Consider the following 20772-nt stretch of genomic DNA (forward strand, 5'->3'; position numbering starts at 1 on the left):
TATCTTTATGCTTGATATTGATATCTATGCTTCTTGATCTTGTATTTTACGCCTCTTTTGATACTATGACATAAATTATTTTCTATGCCTATGGAAAAGAAATGTTTTGTTTTCAAAAAGGAAAAACAAGCATGCATGATATCAAACTGAAAAAAGGTGTTCCTATGCACGGGGTTACATTCTTGTCTCGGTATATATCCATGACCACACGATATTGTTACTTATAATCTATGCTCTTGTTTATGTTATTTTCTATGTCTTACATACTCGGTACATTATTCGTACGCGCCCGCCGTGTGGGCGGCGTTTTCATGCGCGCGAGTCGGCGAATGGCGGAGTTGATCCTGGGAGTCTCTCGGCGGCATTTTTGCAGCGCTCAGGTTGTTCGACCCCGAGTTCCTTGGTACTACTTTTGGTGTACATATTCGGGCACGGCGGTACTCGGCCCTCCCTATGTATATGTTTACTATGTTTAGAGGCTCGTGAAGAATATGTACGGTAGCTATTGTACTCACGATTGTCCCAAATCATTGTATAGTACGACCTTAAAAGCTTATTAGCCTATGTTCATATGGTGCTATTTATGTTAATGCTAGTTGAAAAAAAAACGGTGTAGTTCATACGTGCAGTAAGAGTCAGCGGGTTCGCTCGGCTCCGAGTATGGGGTCGGGTGCCCATCACACCCTAGTAAGATAGGGGTGTGACAACTAAAACGACAATCCAAAATATTGCGTATTCTTTATGTATTGAGCCTATCTTATTAATTGTACAAATATAAGTAGGGTTCTATATAAAATACTGAAGTTTCGGAGTATCAAAGCATGATTGATATACGGCTAAACTACGTAAAAAGGAGTAAAATGGAAAATGGCGGACTACGCAAGCGCGATAAAATAATGCGCTATAGCTAAAATCCATCTATCTATAACGCATTAAAATACTGCGTTATAGGGGAGAAAACACAAGTCCTTTGCGGTATTTTCTTTGCGCTAAAGCATAACGATGCGTTACGGTTAAGTGCTTTAGCGCAGTAAAATACTGCGCTAAAGGTACATTGGTAACTTTTTTTTTGTTGGGGTATTTTGGTTCAATTTTTTTTTTTTTAAGCCATTTTTGTTCCGGACACGTGTTTCAGTTTATCAAAATGTCTCGTAGCTATGGCGTCCACCTTGGACAAGTCTAACCGAGGAGAAATATATTTGAAGCATTTGGCTATTGTCAAGAATATTCTGTATGTTTGAATTTTTACACTATCATGTTACCGTTACCTGTTATAATAAATAGCTTGTCTTAATTTTAAAATTACAAATCCCACATTTTTATGTGCATTAGCTATAAATATTTCTTGAGTGACCTGATAGTATAAAAAGAATTGTTACCCGACAATATATAACTTTAAAGTCTTTTTTGTTTGTTTTGTTTTTGGACAAAAGAAGAGGGGAAGAAAGCAAGCCCGTGAATTGTGGGGAAAGAAGACTAGTAGTGTGACTCGATTTATTGGTAAGTCTATGATTTATCAAACTAATGTAATCTCATTGGTTAATTAATTATAATCATATAGGATTAAGGAAATAATTAACACGTACGCAAATCATGGTGTGGATCCGTGAATTGCTGACAAGATCTCATTTTTGTCATCATCTCATGTGCTTTTTTGACTCTATTTTCATTCATGTTGAAATTATCAAAACTTCACCAAACATGGACTTATTCTAATTTCCATCAACTTGTCCCATGCTTCTGCAAATTTGTTACGGAAACAAATAAAATATTGATTCTTGGAATACACTTATATAGAATTATGAATGCATGTACAAATCGTTATTTCTATAATCATAGTAATTACGTTGTGGACTGCTAATTTATGTTTACGTTATATGACTTTACTGCCTAGTTAATTAAGGTCTAAGTTGAGCTTCTAATTATGAAATTGTATATTTCTAGATAGCGTAGAAGCTATGTTGAATACTAAATCAAATACCACTGTTTCAACAGCAAAATGTCGGCAGCTAATGATAGTTTTGCAAATTCTCTTTTTTAGTAAGAGTAATTTTTGTCATTATAGGTATATCATTATTATATGTTTCATGTTTGAATGATTCTTTTAAAAGACAATTTTTAGAGTGGAAAGTGATCGTGAACACCAAGTCTTGTGCGATGCTGTTATAACTTTGTGGTAGTACTATTGATGGTGGCTAGAGGTAATAACATGTACAGTGGTACTAATTGATGATAAAAGTAGTTAATAATCGTCGTTAGTGATGGTATTGAGGCTATTGTAGTGGATGTGGTTGATGGTGGTGCTATTGCGAGTGAGGCTAGTGGTGTAGATATATGGTTATTGGTGGTGGTAAAAGATCTTATTTGTGTGAATCTTTAACTCAACGTCTTATGATGGATCGAATTTGTAAAAAAGAAATTTAAGAATGTATATACATGTTCGGAGCAAATAAGTAATGCTAAAAGAAAGAAAAAACATACTTAATAAACAGAAATTTGAATAATTCAAATTAAAACCTCTACTAAGTGAAAACAAAAGTGCTAAGTGTAATTCTAGAATAGCCTTTATAAAAGTACTCGACAAATGAAAATATGTTTTGACTAATAAGATGACTTGTGGTAGACAAATCCAAATTTGGCAGTTGAAAGCAGAAATCAACAAGTTTGACTAATTAAATTCAAAAGTCAGCCTTGTTTGAAGAATTAATTGGCGAGTGATTGTATTCGACTCCCTCCGTTTCATAATAAATAGTGTTTTTAGCTTGGGCCCATCCATTCAAAAAATCACTTAAAAGTAAGAAATATTTTTACTAAATTACCCTCAATTAAATGCCTTGAAAAAGAAGTACAGAGTGGTTATTTAATTTAATGATTTCTTGGTTACGTAAAACTCCACTTATTTAAATATGAGTAAAATTAGAAGAAAATAATTAATGTCCCCTTGATTTTGTGACACACTACTTATTTTGAAACAAAATGAAAAGATAAAAACACCACTTTTAAAATGAGAGTATAATTTTGTGGTTTTTATTTGGCTGAGAGATTGTCAACAGCTACGGAAAAAAACAGAAAGTCCTAAAATCTTTGGCTTAGATAATGATTGGTGAAAAATCAAATCAATGTGTCTGGCTTATATTTCCTTTTTCCAGCTAAAACGACTTTCATAGTTTTTTCTTTAATTTCTACTGAAAATCAATAATAATCTAATATACTTGTATACGGGTAAAACCGAGGATACGTGCACGCTCAGTTTCCCATTAGTATGGATATATTCGGTCACGATACGACCGTCTCACCGGGAACGAAGCTTCGAGTTCGGACCGGGATGAGGCGATGAAGGAAGGGCAATTGACTGCCATCAGCGGGAGACCGAAATATCCGTCCTCAACCGGATATTTCGACGTCGATCTTGGCAATGCGCATCCACCCAGATTTCTTACTTTATTTAGAATTGTCTTGGGATTGCTAAAACTCTCCTCTACTATATAAAGAGGAGGTTATCATTCATGAAGGAGGTTGGCAATAGCAAGGAGAGAAATAGTTTACATCAACAATCATAAAATCTTATTAAATCGGTTAAATACATTCTTAAGTTCATTTTTATTATACCTCGTGAGAGCTTGTAACAAAAGGGTATCGACCTCGGTTTCTATACCCGAGGCCATACGTATTTAACAATTGGTTAGATCTGCTATACTCATTCATTTTATTGACATATCTCGCTATTTAATCTTGAATTGAATTTAGCCACATATCTTTGGGCTCACGTACAAATTTAATTGTTCTCCATTTTAAGGTTAAACAATACTATTACACCTAATTGTTGGAAATTTCAATGGAAATTATGTCAAAACCATCAACCTCGATTCCATATGCTACACATTTCCATCCTTAATTTCAGAAAAATCTAACTCTCATGAAGATGCAATTTCTTTGCTTACTTTGGAAAAATTCTGTTCTTTTTATTCCATTTGCCAAACAAGCAGCTTCAACTAGTAAATGCTTTTACAGCCAAAAATCTTCTTGATCTTGTTTTGATACACGCACTGCCACGTTTTATTATGATTGGACTATATATCCTTTCTCATTAATTTTGATGTCTTCGCATTTCATATTTGAAGTGGTGATCATATCTATTCATTAAAAGTAATCAATGTACTATTAATTATAAGTAATCATATCAATTCATTTTTTATGTATCCATAGGTACTATATTAGATTTGAATAAGATTGTGGATCAATCAACATTGTTAAGTTTCTTGGTTAATAGACGCCGTAAAAAGAAATAAGTTTTAAGGACGTACATATTTGAATTATAATCAGGACTCAGGAGGTTTCATTTGTTATTTTGTCAAAAGCCACAATGGGGGCTCATTTGTAGTATAAAAGTCCGTAGCAACAAAACTGAAAATGAAATTTGGACCATTCACACTGTTATATTGACCTTGTGATGTTTTCAAGAAAAAAACTATAGGGCACCGAATATTATTTCTTCAGAGTGATTACTCAATTTAGTCCACACAATTATATACTAGTACATATGCTTTTATAACTGTGGCCTGGTGTCTCTGGATCTGCTTGCGTGCATCTCGACTAATTTCACGAAATATCTGATATCTCCCTCTAGCATCAGATAACTTTGTTCCACCTAACATTGGATAGATAAAGAAATCACCTACTTACTTTACAAAGCAAAGCTTCATGTATAAGAAAATGAATATTATAGTAACGATCTTAATTATTTATAGTGTGAACGTTTGAGTTATTCCGTTGCATATATACTTCATTCTATATTAATATTACACGTGTAAAGATCATTTATTTTTGAATTCCCATAACCATGTCAAGTTATTGAAAGACAATTACCTAAAGTTTTCTTCTTGGATGTAGACATGTTTTGTCATTACACAAAAGAGAGGGAAACGGCTAGTTTTGCAAATGAAAAGAAACATTTTGGTGAGACAGATGTTCAACCTACCTTCCAAAATAGTACCACATTAAGTCAATTTTGTATTATGAAAAGAGGTGCCATCACTACAATTATAGGTAGGGTAAGTATAGTGAAAGGTATAGGAAATACTAATAATATGGAAATTGGATGGACCTAACTTTCCAATGCTACTGTAAACTTTTTGAAATGACCTTTCAAATTTCTGTTGATCTCTAACTTCAATAGGAGTAGTACTACGTATTTACTTTTCACGATTAAAATTAATCTGGTCTAATGGAGAGATAGTTGAAGGTTATTCCTAAACGAGTCATGAAGAGATAAAATGAACATTCCCTGTCTCTATGTTGGATCACAACATTAGACCATACTTAAAAATTGTGAACTAAACTATCGAAAAATGTGACATTTGATCAAAGACCTAACTTTTCGACTTAACTCGTGGGTGACGGCTTAGAGAAATGTATGTAATTTGTTTACTAAGACAATGCTTTTACATGAGATAAAAGATACGGTTTGCAAAAAGCATTCATGGCATTTTTATTAATCAAATCAAGGCCGCTCTTACCTCTAAGGAAAATACTAATTTGTGACAGAAACAAACAAGTTTGTCATAAAATCGTAATGAATTTATAATGATTTTATGATAAAATTTATCAAGATTAATGAAATTTATGACGAACATGATGATTTGTCATAATTCAGTTACAAATTGTTTATGATAAAATTAAACGATAATCTATCACAATTTTATTACAAATTTATAACATAAACAAGGATCTATTATAATTTCGTCACAAATTTGTACACTAGATATATTGATGACAACACTTTACACATGACCTACAGTTAATACTTTTGCTATCGATTTCACGTGACATTATAAGTAGGCGTTTGACCATAGGAAATTTAAAATTTTGATTTGAAATCAGAGTTTTTTTTTTTTTTTTTTTTTGAATTTTTTTATTAAATGTGAATAAAATGTCAACTTCAATATAAAATCATGATTTGAAATCTCAAATTTTTCAAAAAGTAGGATCTCAAATTTCAAGTTGTGATTTTTTTTTTTTTAAAATGTAACACTTGACTCATAAATTTATATTTTGCAAATAAATACCCATCATTTTAAGTCTTTCAATAAAAGACTCATGCTCGATGCGAAGAGATTGTTCATACCATTTGAGAAGTTTATATCAAAGAATAGTCATTTACTACTAATGTTGATTTATTGGACCAATGGATCTTTGGAAATTATGTGCATATGAAAGTTTGTAATAATATGTAATCGCAAGCATTTATTTATAAAAGGAACATGAAGATATGCAATTTATTAATGTAACGCCTTACGGTATTCCAATACCTTATTTATGAACTACCATGATTTGCTCATTTTGGTACGAATGTACAAAAGATAGGGAAGTTTTGATAGTTCCCACAATTGCGGGATTTTCATGTTTATGAGAGAAAAATACAATTTAAATAATCTAAATTGCATGTCCAAACAAAATTTCAACTTCAACTCAACCTGAATTTAAATCAATAATTTCAAATTCATGATTTCAAATCATGCCCTGCTATCTCTTGAGCAGAGAGTTTTTTCGGAAATAGTCTCCCTGCCTTCTAAGATAGGGATAAGATTTACGTACGTTGTATCCTTCCCGGAACTTATATTATGGAATTTCACGGGTACATTCTTGTTGTAGTATCTTGTATGATTTGGAATCATATCAGAACAGCCCTAAAAAAGCCGTATCCAAAAAACTTTTCCCCACTCTAGCCTTATCCAACTTCACCAGAAAGTAGGGGGCAAGTTGTCCATGCAGGCAACTTTTGATAAGTTAGTGCATGAGGCGGCTTCAACTATTTGGGCACGTTAATTAATGACGTCGCTGCAACTTGTTACTCATGCCAACCAAAGGACAACTTATAGAAAGCTCAATGTTGAACAGAGCAGATTTTCACTAAAAAAAAATATTATTGGATCTTGCTTTCTTGCACACACACGTTAATAGATTTCATATATCCTTAAACACATACATGATAATGGTGACATCCTTCATGAAGGAGCTAATTTAGGTCATACCATTTATTTAGAGACAAATAGGCTAACACAAAGACTAAAGTCTAGGCACCATGTGCATAATGTTCTAAGTAGTAGTAGTAGTAGTAATTAGGATTACGGACGTCAATCACAGTGGGAATCCGTGAATGGTGATTAATCCCATTCCGTCGTTATCCTCATGTGCTTTTTTGGACTTATTTGATGAAAACTCACACCAAAATTGACCTCTTCTAATTTCTATATTTAGTTCCTTTTTTAGATAAGTATCTATGCAAATTGGCTGTGGCAATCTATAAAATATTAATCTTTTTAAAACACGTGAATAGTTATTCGTGCATGTAAAAGAAAAAGAAAGTCGTTATTGTATAATCAAAAACTCATTCTTAAGTAAAAGCAAAAAGTGGTGGATAAGGAATTTTGTTTAAGTTTTGAACATGATCTTTTAAAAGCAAGAAAAGTATACAATATACAGAGGAAAACAGAGAGCACAGATTAGAGAAAGCAGAAAACCTTTACAGGGAGAATCTAAATTAATTAACATCTGTTAACTGCATTGCATATAGATATATAGAAGCAAAAACCATTTGATAAGACACTTGGTAAGCATAAAGGGTTACAATTAACGTTGAGTCAGTCAACACCAATCCGATCTAATTCTTGTTTTACCATCTAAGGATCAAAGTGCCCGGACAAGAGATAACTCAAACAACTTTTAGATTTCGAGATATACAGGATTTCATTTAATTTTATTTAATGCCCACGATTTTAGCCATGTAACTGCGGAAACAAGCAAGAATAACGAAAGCAGTCCACTAACTTATACTGTAAATCCCCCACTTCCTCACTTTTGTAACCATTTGAATTCACATGAATACACGTTGTTATACTTGCTACTGATTGTTCTAATTCTCACAGTTTTTGATCATTGCTCGTCATTCACCAGCCAGAAAATACAGTAAGCATCTTTCTATATCTTCTTTTATCGATTATTTCGATTTAGTTTTACTGTCTTGTTATGCTCGTGTTTTTATTTCAATTACATTCATATTATTAGGGACTATATATTAAAATTTGGATTAATTATGCTGCTTGTGACCTCATTCTAACTGATTTGAATGGTTGGCCTAATAAACAAATTTAGGTGTCAACGTTAGTAAATCATCAGACAAAAAGTTACTTATCTGGCTTAGTGGTAATCATGCTGTTAGTGATAAAAAGGTCTGTGACTATTTCATATCTTAAAAGTTTAATCATGCTGTTTGTGAGTATTGCATATCTTAAAAGTGCAATAAGTAATCCGATATAAAATCATAAGGGCTTGAATTAAAAATATCTTTTAAATAAACAAAATTACGACAAAATATAACAGTTTTTGCATTTTTTTTCCTGATTCGATTCCTATTAATTATACTCTTTTTATTTTCTTCATTTCCGCAAGTAAATAAATGCCATCTAAATGTATATATACTCGAGAAAATGAAATGACACTTTTTGAGCGATGTGGCATAGCCCAAGGGAGAAAAGGCCATAAATAGTCCCTTATCTATGGGAGTAGGTCTAAAATGGTCCCTTAATCGTATCTTATCGGTTTAGTTATTTAACTATTCAAAGCTTATCAAATTTGGTCTCCGTCTATTTTTTATACAAACAGCGTACAAACCCATAAACCTCCGTGAGATTAATGTTAAACCATTCTTCAAACCTGTCTCTCTCTCTCTCTCCCCGCTTCTTTTTCCTCGAGTTCCTCTTATTAAAAAAAGAAAAAGAAAAAAAAAGCATTCGACAATTGTCGCTCTCGAAGTCTCTTAAATTCGAAAAGACAAACTCGCACACAATTTCGTAACCATTCTTCTCAAACACTACTAAAAAGCGGCAAAACCGACGGACTGCGTCGGTTATTTTTTGCGCAAAAATGCGAGAAAAAATATAATTATTTTTTATATTATTTTCTAAAATAAATCGATGGAGTCCGTCAGTTTTTTTTTTTTTTTTTTTAATAAAAAAACCCACCGACTCCTTCGATTTCTAGAGCGAAAACATAGTATAAATTAAATTAATGTAAGTATATGAACAAAGAATATCAGTGGTCTAGTGGTAAAGCCCTTTAATGCCAAGGCACATACCCGGGTTCTATTCCAAGTTCCTACATTTCATTCTTTAATTTTCAAAAAAAAAAAAAAAACCGACGGGAGTGCGTCGGTTTTTTTTTTTTACACAACCAATGGACTCCGTCGGTTTTAACTGACGCAGTCCGTCGGTTACGAAAAGCGAGAGAGATCTTGAGGAAAAAATTTGAGGTTAAAGAATGAACTTGAGGGAAAAGAAGCGGGGAGAGAGAGAGAGAGGTTTGAGGAATGGTTTAACATTAATCTCACGGAGGTTTATGGGTTTGTCTTATTTGTTTATATAAAAAATAGATGGAGACCAAATTTGATAAGTTTTTGAATTGTTAAAGGACTAAAACAGGTAAGTATATAGTTAAGGGACCATTTTAGACCTACTCCCATAAATAAGGGACTATTTATGGCCTTTTCTCTAGCCCAAGGACCATATAAGTGGAGTTTATAGAAAGCATATGTATATATTGATTAACTCTAGCTTGTTGATATATTTGACTCTTTTTCATTTTTCCATTTTTTGTTTTTGTTTTGGTGAGTTGATAAATTATGGATGGTAGTGGGATCAGTAATTAAAATTTGGTAGCAGGTTATCTTACTATGATACGAATTGATTTCTCTCTTCCTCAAAGCATCATAAATAAATTGCTTGCCAATCTTTTCTAATTTCGGATTGCAATAACCTTAAATTTGAATGATTCTCAATATTATATATTACAAGAAAGAAGATATGCATATGTATAAATTACAACTAGGCACTCGAGACTTGACACCAGTTTGTTGCGCCCTTTATTGGATATGGCACAAATTACCGCTCATGATCACTTTACTTTCGTTGGTTTGTCTGATGCTTATCACAATAGGTATTTCTTCATCTTTAATCTCTCAGTCAAATTGAAATTTTAATAAAAGACCACCAAAGGATATGATGCAGCGGATAAAGTTTCTCCCTTAACCGTAGAGGTTTCGAAGTTGAGCGGATCAAAATTTTCAATCAGAGTATTCGAAAACACAAATGAACCAATTTTTGCATTTGTTCAGGGTGTTCAAAAGTCAATATATGTACATGCACATAAAATTGACCCTAAATATACACTGTAATTTTTTACCGAGGGTGTTCGGGTGAACACCCTGGGCCTTGGCTGCATCCGCCCCTGGTTTCAGGTTCGAGCCCTGGGTATGGAAATATCCTTGGTAGAAAGCATTTTAGAATGGGGCCCTCTGTGTGCGAATCGGGATATAGTCGGGCTCTAATCTTTAGTCGTGCCAGACAGGAGTGAGAAATTAAAAAAAAAGAAAAAAAGAAAAAAAAAGAAGAAATCTTAATAAAAGTATTTAATAATATATATATTAACTTAAGGTTTGGTATTCTATAACACATAACCATGCTTGCACAAAATTATCCTAAAATTCTCATAATTCGGGGACTTCTTTAACCAACGACGTATCAAAATCCTATTTTGTTCATTTTCAAGTTATGATCTATCATATAGCAAAATTACTATCCATATATGTGACACCAACTAGTTTGGGATGAGCATTTGCAATTTACCTTATTTTTCACTTTGACTTTGCTAAACGATGGCCTATAAAATTGTACTGTTTGTCAAGATGCATGCTTCAAACGACTTTGGAACTTTATTGTTACCTTTCTCAAACATAAAAATTGTAACACTTTATGATGAAAATTTGACTCTTGTTATTTGTTTACAGGTTTGCAAAACATTGAAGGACTATAACGCTTTAAAATCAAGGTAAAAATGATAAAAGATGATGTGTTTTTTTATATTCTCAAGAACCCGTAGAAGAATGACTCAATGGGATTTAGGTCCCTCTTCTTTCTATATCATTGTATTTTCACCTAAACTAATAGTATTAGCTGACTTTTAGTAACTTAATTATCCTACAAAGTCAAGTGTTCATACCTTTTACTTTTTCTGATTTTTAGATGTTCACACCAATGTTACAAAAATGAGTCGACAAGATTTAGATAGTAGTTTGAATTTCTCGCTTAATAAATTTCTTTTCATTTTCAAGAACTAATCATTTTTTTATTATATAGACAAGAACGTGTAGTGTAATGACAAAATTACGTGTCTACATCCAAGGAGAAAAAGTTGGTTAGTAATTTTCTTTCATTCTGTTCTTGGTTATTCGAATTCTAGATAAAATAAATGTTTTCTCAACATACTTCATTTAAAATAAGATATACGATCAAAGAATAATTCAAATGGCAAATAGTTCACACTGCACATTAGATTAATATAATACTTAAGATCATCAAGATATTTGATTTTCCAATGAATTGAAGCTAAGTTTTTTGGATTTGTTCTCAATTGTACAATTGAGTATTTTCTACACCTCCTATATATAGACTGATAAAACTAAAAAAGAAAAAGAAATTAAAGTTGCATCTTTTGGAAAACTTTAATTGACTCTAAATATATTATTACTATAAACAATTCATTTATTTCAGACAATGTGCTCCAAAATCGGAAGCTAATACACTGTATTTGAAAGAGAAACTTAAATAAAACCTCTTTCTCGAACGGTGTCCGTTATCCGTTTTGGGGGTTGACTTTAAATTTTCCGTTGCGTACAACCCATTAAAGGTATAATTGCACTCCTTATCGGGATATTTTCAATTTCCAGGATTTGAACCTTGATTAGTGAAACTTAAAAATGCTTGAATTATATTAAAGCAAGAACAAGAATATATTTAGTTGACAAAACAATTATTTGTCAAAGTTGTTTTTCTTAGCAATAGAATGAATATACCAGCTTTTTTCAAAGTAATCGAAAAGAATTAAGATCCATCCTTAGGACGAAAGCTAAATTTTGCTAAAAGGGTGGGACATATATAGCACATGGAGCGCCTATACATCGAGGTCGATAGTTTGACATAATTGCCATTGAGATTTCAAAAAATTAGGTAAAATATTTGACGTTACACATTATTCATGACTTGCATTGAAATTATGGAGCATTTTACTAATTATGTAAGAAAATTCATAACGAGATTTCATTGTCAATGGACTTGTATTCTAATGATCGACCAGTCATGATCTAAAATCTTATATCGGTAATGAATAATTTCACGTTTAACTAAAATCTTTGGTTTGCTTCATGAAATGAAGAAATTTTTTATAAGAGCGTTCCTCATTTCGCAGGACTTAGACAGTGAAATATGAATTAATTAGTCGGGCCGGTAAGTACACATGCTAGCAAATGGTTAAATCCAAGAAAAAAGAAAAGAAAAACAATGATGCATTTAATTTTTTGGAACTATTGTCTCCCTTGACGAAAATAATGCATTTCATTTAATTTGTTGCTAACTATTTCTAGTGTTTGTAGTTTAAAACCAAACCAAATTAAAAAATGAACAAGTCATTTTATGTCAATTCGTTTGACTTTTTGGCTCTGATCCAATTTTGAACCATTCACACATAACTAGGGGTCTACAAAGTAAACCGACAAATCACATCAAATTGATAAACCGAATCAAACCGAGAAAAAAACTTGATTAGTAGTTTGGTTTGATTTGATTTAGTGTTGAAAGAAAAAACCCGATCATAATTGGTTTGATTTGATTTTAGCTAAAAAAGTCAAATCGAACCGAACCAAACCAACCCGATATTATATGTATTCAATTTTTAAAATATTTTATACATAAAAATATTTATTTGTAATGCAATTTATAAATATTTCTTAATTTTTTCGTAGTTTTTTTTATCTATTATCATATTATTGAGAACGAAGCTTAGAATTTTGAATGTCAATAAGTTTTATATATTATGGTGTTAGTAACTCATATAAAGTCCACTAAAACCAACTCAACACTAATACTAACAAAAGAAATTCAATTTACCACTAGGAATGAAAATAATGTTGGATATCTATTCTTTAGTTTTGTATAATTGGTTTAGAGAGTGAAAATACATAACTTAATTTTTTTTTCTTGTCATGTAATTAATACTTATTAGCCGTACTTATTTTAGCATAACTTAGTATTTTTAGATTATGGTCATTCTCTTTATGGCTTATTAATTAACAATATTTATTTTCACTGATTTTATTATCTTTTGTTGAATATTTTATTACAATGTCATCACTCTTCTCGCATTTTGTGTTATTTTCTTATGAAACACCTTAATTATATAGTTGTATCTTACTAGGACTAAAGAAATATTTGAAGTAAAAGTTATATATTTTGTATCAAGACTATTAAAAAAAAAACCCGAAAAATTCGGAAACTGAATAACGAGAAAATCCGAGGTTGAAAAACCCGAATTTTATTGGTTTTGTTTGGTGTATAAATTAAAAAACCCGAGGCAATTAGTTTGGTTTGATGTTTAAAAAAACTGAACTAACCCGGTCCATGTACACCCCTACATAACAACGATACTTATAATAAGAATTAACTGGCAGAAGGGAAAAAAAAAAAAAAATTGCAGTATCATACGCCGATATTTTACGGATAAACATCAATGATATATTTGATTCACTGATCAAGATAACTTCTACGAGATGTTGTAATACGAGATGTTGTAACTTTTATAATTTCATTTCATAATCAGGATCGACATCTAGTTGGACCATATGCAGTAACGTCATATTCAAAACTCGTCTTTTTAACGTAACCAGAAATTCTCTGTCGACCACATTTGACCTTTACGTACGTAGTATGATTATATAATATTTGCATTTATAGTGCTACGTGCATTAAATGATTAATATTATAGGTTGCCGTATCCTATTTGCATACTTTGCGTGGAGACAAGTTATAGAAATACAAATAGATCCATAACTTGGTTTGAGCTGAATTTACAAGGGTTAAAGGCTTAATCAATAAATAAGCTATCGTCCAATCATGAGTTAAGATCGGCTAAACGATGAGTTGTAATTCAATTCGTCCAACTCTTACAAAGTTTTAATTCCTCATATGTTTTGTTATAGTTTATTTAATTACCAAACAAAATTAATAGTAATTCTTTTCCCTTTATTATAGTTATATATCATATCATACAATATATATATATATATATATATATATATATATATATATATATATATATATGCGAGGTTTTATGGATTAATTTGGGCTACATATATACTTAGCTTCTAAAACCATCACAACTTAGAAATGAACTGAATCAAATAGGTTAAGATGGGGTGATTTACAAGAATGACCTTGGAGGCGTGTGGTCTTGAACTTTTGACCTCGCCTTTCCTATGGGCAAAACTTTAAGTTTAACAAACTTACTTTTGACCTTGCCCAGGAGGCAAACAGAGAGGGGAAGGGGGTCAAAAGTTCAAGACCGCAAATTAATTTTTGAGGTCATAAGGTATAATTTTCTAGTTAATATGTGCTGAGTTAATAAATGAGCAAAAAAAAAAAAAAAAATGACCCACCTAAACTTAAAACCGGTTAAATGAATCATTATTTCATGCATAAATTTTTTTGTCATCCAACGTAATTAAGTTTTTAATCATTTCTAACACATAAAGACAAACGGTCAAAAAAGCACACGATGATAACGGAATGAGAACTCTTTACTAATTCACGGATCCACACCGTGATTTACGCACATCTTTTTCATTAAGCAATCCTAATAGATATTATTTAATTAACCAATGAGATTACGTTACTACCGATAATCGCTCCCCACAATTCACGGGCTTGTTTTTATTTTACTCCCTCTTTTTTTTTTTTTTTTCTTTATTACATAAGGGGGTAGGGAAAGGAGAAATGAGAAAGGGGATTACAATGTAGGGATTCGAACCCTCACCAACAAGGTGAAAGTTCCAACCAATTGAGCTACTAAGAACTCTACTATTTTACTCCCTCCGTTCACTTTTACCTGTCTATTGTTTACTCTGCACGTTCCTTAAGAATTAATAGATGAAGTATTTATTTTACCATAATATTCATATTAATTCGTGTATAATCTTAATGGACTTGGAAAATGATTTAGAAATTAGTAATTAACGTTAAGGGTAAAACAAGAAATTTTTTATCTTTCTCTAGGACAAGTAAAAGTAAACTGAGGAGTAACTATTTGTGATAGAATATGAATGAGAAGATGATCAAGTACTGAAACGAAGATTTGAACTATTGGAATTTGGAGTTGTTGCACAATTGTGTAGAGACAGAGACAAGATTTTAAGCTTATGAGTTCTGGATTTTATTTTTTTGGTGTTACTAAGTTATGAATTAATACTATGTATATATTAAATGAATTTGTTATGGTAAATACATAACTTGAACTACACTACTTGCCTGCGTTCTACTAAACCCGCTTCCTAATAATGCAAGTTGTGTTTGGTAGTGTAAATCCTTAATGTTCATGTTGTTTTAGCAATCATGAGTTTCTTCATTTTTAGAAATCGAACTCAAGGGCGTTATTATTTGTTACAAACTTCTTTTTTTTCCTCATATAGTGTCCTACATTCACTTTGGGGCTCCAATTAATTTAAATTCATGTTGCTTAAAACGGAAAACACTTCAATTGGGATTTCTTCTGTACATCTTGGGACATGAGTCTCATGATATACAACAAGAAGCATGTTGATGTCACAATTGGCTTATAAAATGACCAACATATGTAGAAATTGAAGGTTCCAAAATCCCATTTTTGCCAATTAATATGGGAACATTTGTTGTTTTCTATGCTTGCAAATGAGCAACGCTATCCAATAGATGACAAATCAAGGTATTCTATTATTAGATTTAAAAAATAAAAGAAAGACCACAACTCGAAAGACATGGTAAACAAAGAATGAAACAAAATACAAACATTTTATCAACCTTTTGGGAAGTTTACACTTCTAGTTACTCAGTGTAACAACTTGCTAAGTCATTTTTTAAAATAAGACCATCTTTGCAAAGGATTAAAAGCAATTCTAGTCCTTCACAAATTTGCTGTAGTCTTATTCATCTACTCAAGTAGTTCCTCCTCTTAATTTATGTGATACTGTTTGACCTGATAAAATTAAAAAGAAGTAAAGACTTTTGAAATATATGGTCTAAAACAAACCTTAGACATTTGTGTGGCCATAAATCATTTCATTCAGGTGAAAAATAATAATTTTAAAGGTAAATTGTTTCTAATTGTAGAAATGTGACATTCTTTTTGGGATAAATTAAAAAGGAGAGGGTATCACAAAATTGGGACAGAGAGAGTATAAGTTTACTTGGGATTATGTAGTGTTTTTAATTTTTATATTTAATCTAAAAATATACATTTTTTTATATAACTAAAATGGTGGTAATCTTTTTTTAAAATTTATCGATTTTTACATAACCAAGAACTCATATAAATCAGTATTATTTAATTTAGGAGATTTTAGTGAAGAAATTTCTTACTTTTTTAGGGTGAATAATTTCTTAAGAGGTGTGCCCAATCTAAAAACCACCTATTATATGGACCGGATGATACCTTTTACATTTTTATCCTTATATATTATTAGGTAACTTTGAAGCAATTTTTTTTTTTTTTTTTTAAAACTGAAGCATTTATTAGGTCTTACTTTATATTTAGACATGTCCTATGTTCTCTCAATATTCTTGTCTCTATTTGTTTAAACCTCAAAAATTTTGCTTCTTCAATAAACTCATATGTACTTGCAAATATAGAAGGTAAAAATTATTGAGTAGTGTCGTGTAGTGTTGAGCGTTGAGAATGAAGGTAGCGTTATCAATCAAGATCTGTCTTTGAAATCTCTTGTTAGGTTAACTAAGAATTAATCTCTTGTCTTTAATAAAGAATAATTAATAAATATCAAAGAAAATCTATTTCTGTATACTTTATCTTGTTAGTTTATAGAATATTGAATCACTTACGTCCCTCTAGTATTTGTTAATTTTTCTACTAAACTTACTTCCTCATAATAAATTTTTGTTTAAAGATTATCCAATTATATGATGAAGAAACTTTAATAATTATGAAAACTTATCAACAAGATATGATTAACCTGCAGTTACATTAAATTAATTGTGTAGTAGAAAAATGTGACACAAATTATAGAACTTATTTAGTAAGAGCGTAATATTTCATATTTTGAGTTTGGGCAAAACATTGGACGACCTTTCCGTAACTAAAGTATATATATATATGCACCATCAATGTAAACAATGTCTTACATTATCGGGTTATTCAAAAAATATTTTAGGTAAGCTTTCTTAAGAAATGCAACTGTAATCTTGAAAAATAAAATAGATAGTGTAAAATTATGTTACTCTAAAAGTCTTTAAAAATTTGTCCATATTTATAAATCTACACTTTCTTTGACTCAGCCCCTTAACAAACAACTACTGGTTACCCCGTCGTCCTTATCTTACACCAACTGGGCCATTCGTTCTCTTTCTCGTGCCAAATCCTATTAAAAAGGCTTATAAATAAAACCCAACACAAGCCTTTTTCATCATAAATTTCCTTCTTATTTTTGGTGTTAAATTCACAAAGAAACAGCAAAAAGAAAACAAAAATACTAATGGGGAACAGTCTTGGAGGAAAAAAGACAGCAAAAGTGATGAAAATCGATGGACAAACAATGAAATACAAGACACCAATTTATGCCAACGAGGTACTAAAATATTATCCATCCTTAGTATTATTAGAATCTGAAGAAGTGAAGCATTTTGGGATTAGAGCAAAGCCATTGGAGCCACAACAAGAGTTAAAGCCCAAAAGGCTTTATTTTCTGGTAGAATTACCCAAATTCCCGGAAGAGAATAATAAAAACACGAGGAGGGTCCGGTCGGGTATCCAAATGAGTGCGAAAGATAGGCTCGAGACACTAATGCTAGCACGGAGATCGGTGTCTGACTTGTCAATCAATCGTAGGCGCCAAGTATTATGGTGAAGAGTCTTTCGTCTTATCATAATAATATTCGCTTATTTTGCCCCACTTAATAGTGGTGGTATAAGCCAACCCCGAAAGGTTGAAGTTGAGGCTACCAAAAAGCGGAGGTGGAGAAGTTGATGATGCAAAGCAAAGATGGGAGTGATGTTGGTGAGAAAATTATGAGACTTTGCATGAACAACAATGGTGGAAGTGGTTTGTCGATGGAAGAAGAAAGTCCTAAAAATGGAGGAATAATTAAGAAAGGACTCAAATCACGAGAGGTATTGTTCTCTTCCTTAATTATGAACATGCGTGGATTGTTGTTTTCTTATCAAGATTCTAAAGTTCTACTTAAAATATAACGAATTAGTAAATCTTACAGTAAAAATTACTATAGAGTTATATTAAATTACATTCTTTTTACTGGAAAGTTAACTCAATATACTATAAAAGATTCGCTAATTTCCAAGAGGAAATTCCAGCCCGTCGAAAACCCCTTATACTAATGAGCCAAATTTTGACGGGACGTTCATCGGAAATTAGCGATTCCGGTTGATTGAGTATCTGAACTTTCACTATATTGATAAATATTTGATTCCCTGCTTTATAATCTCCTTAATTATTTTCTCTTTTGAAACAAAATTCGGTGAACCATAGGTTACATAGATTAGAGCTCCATTTTGATACGAGTTACGTTTTGGTGAAATCATATTAGTCAAAAATAAAATAAAATGAAGGTGTTGAATTTACTCGTATTAATTAGAATTAGAAATGTTTTCTCAAAATAGACGTTTTAATTTTAATTTTTTCTCATTTGACATAGCCAAAGCTCATAAGGAATAACGTTTGAGTTAAAAAGTTTGAATAGAGCAAATGTCATTTATTCAAGTAGTGTGTATTCGAGAAAATGGAAGCGTAACGGAGAGGAGTCAAATCTGTTTCACGAAATAGAAACACGTTAAATTCACAAATTACATCGTCGATTCGATTTAGCAAAATTACATAAAGCGTGACACTTCGCTTTTCTGGAAATTCTATTTTCAAGAATGACTGCTCCTGTCTTACTAGGTGTAATTTCTTAAATTTTTAGCTTTCAATCAACAATGTCTGCTGACTTTAACAAAAGCTGCAAATTATTTTTGATTTTCCAGAGACAACGCCTGTGTCATACTTTAATAAAGTAACTAACATCCATTTATTCTTTATATTTAAAATATTTACGCATAATATCATGAAAATTATTGGTTAACTACCAGTTAGAAGTTAACACTTTTGGTAGTGTAACAACCAGAATAGTTTATATAACACACCAACCTGAAAAATGTAACACACAATTTAGACAAAGAAAAAAAAATCGTTGAAACAGATTATTTACCCCATGATAACGTAATTCACTATGATGTCAACTTTGTTTGTTACAGAATGATCTTGAATAATAAATTATGTTTAATCTCCTTTTTCCTAACTTATTTTTCTTATTTTTAATGGAATGCAGAAACGTGTAGGATTCTCGCCGATAACAGAAGGGGAGATTCAGTTAGCTGTGGCTGCTTCTTAACAAAAATGGGAATTCGAAAAAAAATTATTCATTCTATAGCTTTTGTATAGGGTACAAGTGCTCTCCTAATTTAGTGGCTAGCTTCTCAGCTACTTATTAGTACTACTAATCATCTATTAGTCATTTTATATACTATGATTATGAAGCTGAGAATGAGATTATATGCCCTCAATGAATTATGTGAGATGGCTTTGGATAGCTAAACCTATAGCAGTTAGGGACTTATTATCTATTTGTTTCATTCTTATCCGACCATAAATTTTGCACGATCTCGAATATATTAAAGCTCTGTATTTCGTTTCCTCATGCAAATGATTAACGAAAGTAAAGGGTCCAAATGTCACCACCCCACAATGGTGAAGATATGATTTTTGTCCAGGGACCTGAACACTTGCTATATATATATATACATAACAAAATGTTTAACTTTATATATACACTTGATTTCTCGGCGAAGGGGTTCGGATACTCCTCTAGCTTCACCCCTACCACCCATCATCGAGTCCAAAAAAGCGTATCATGTGAACTTATGACCGGTCTTATATAAATAGCTTTCACTTTTCTCCCTACCTTTTCGACGTGAATAAGGTGTCATTTCTACTCCTTATTCATACACTTATAGCCTAGAAACTTGTCATTCTTTCTCATCTCTTGTGTTGTACCGAAACAATCATTTACGTTTCTTATACTAAATAATGTTGCTTAATTAGTTGAGAAACTTTTGACAGTGAATAGATTACTCATAATGCATGCATCATCAAGTATACGAAAACTAATACACTGCATTTGAAGGAGAAACTCAACTATGCTTAAAAGGTACTACTATATAATTAACAAGAACAAAAGCTTGGCTGAGAAAAGCTTTTCTCTGTTGTCAAGTTGTTGCTTAATACTGCCATTAATAGAGTGAAAGGACTAGGTTCGTTTTCCCAAATTGATGAAATTCTTAATTCAATCTTGATAAGATCGTTAGGATGTTGCTGAATGAATGGACATGGCACATGGAACACCTGGACACGGAAATTGATTGTTTGACATTTCACAATTAATTGTCATTGAAATTTCAAATATATTAGGTGCAATAGTACATTAAGATAAATACACATAAATAATTTGATTCACCGTTCAAGATAATTTCTATGAGATCTAGAAAATTGAGAGCTGCTAAACTAACACATCAATTTGGCCCAAATTTGACCACACCTATGAAAAGACCTTCATAACCTTTACATGTACAATT

The 20772-nt window shown here is 31.7% G+C and overlaps 1 pseudogene; it reads left to right on the forward strand.

Moving 5' to 3' along the window:
• The first annotated feature begins 17407 nt into the window (after positions 1 to 17407).
• Positions 17408 to 19688, forward strand: LOC132067549 (uncharacterized protein At1g66480-like; annotated as a pseudogene).
• The last annotated feature ends 1084 nt before the right edge of the window (positions 19689 to 20772 follow it).

Source organism: Lycium ferocissimum, chromosome 8, assembly GCF_029784015.1.
Source record: "Lycium ferocissimum isolate CSIRO_LF1 chromosome 8, AGI_CSIRO_Lferr_CH_V1, whole genome shotgun sequence".
In the NCBI taxonomy this organism is placed as follows: domain Eukaryota; kingdom Viridiplantae; phylum Streptophyta; class Magnoliopsida; order Solanales; family Solanaceae; genus Lycium; species Lycium ferocissimum.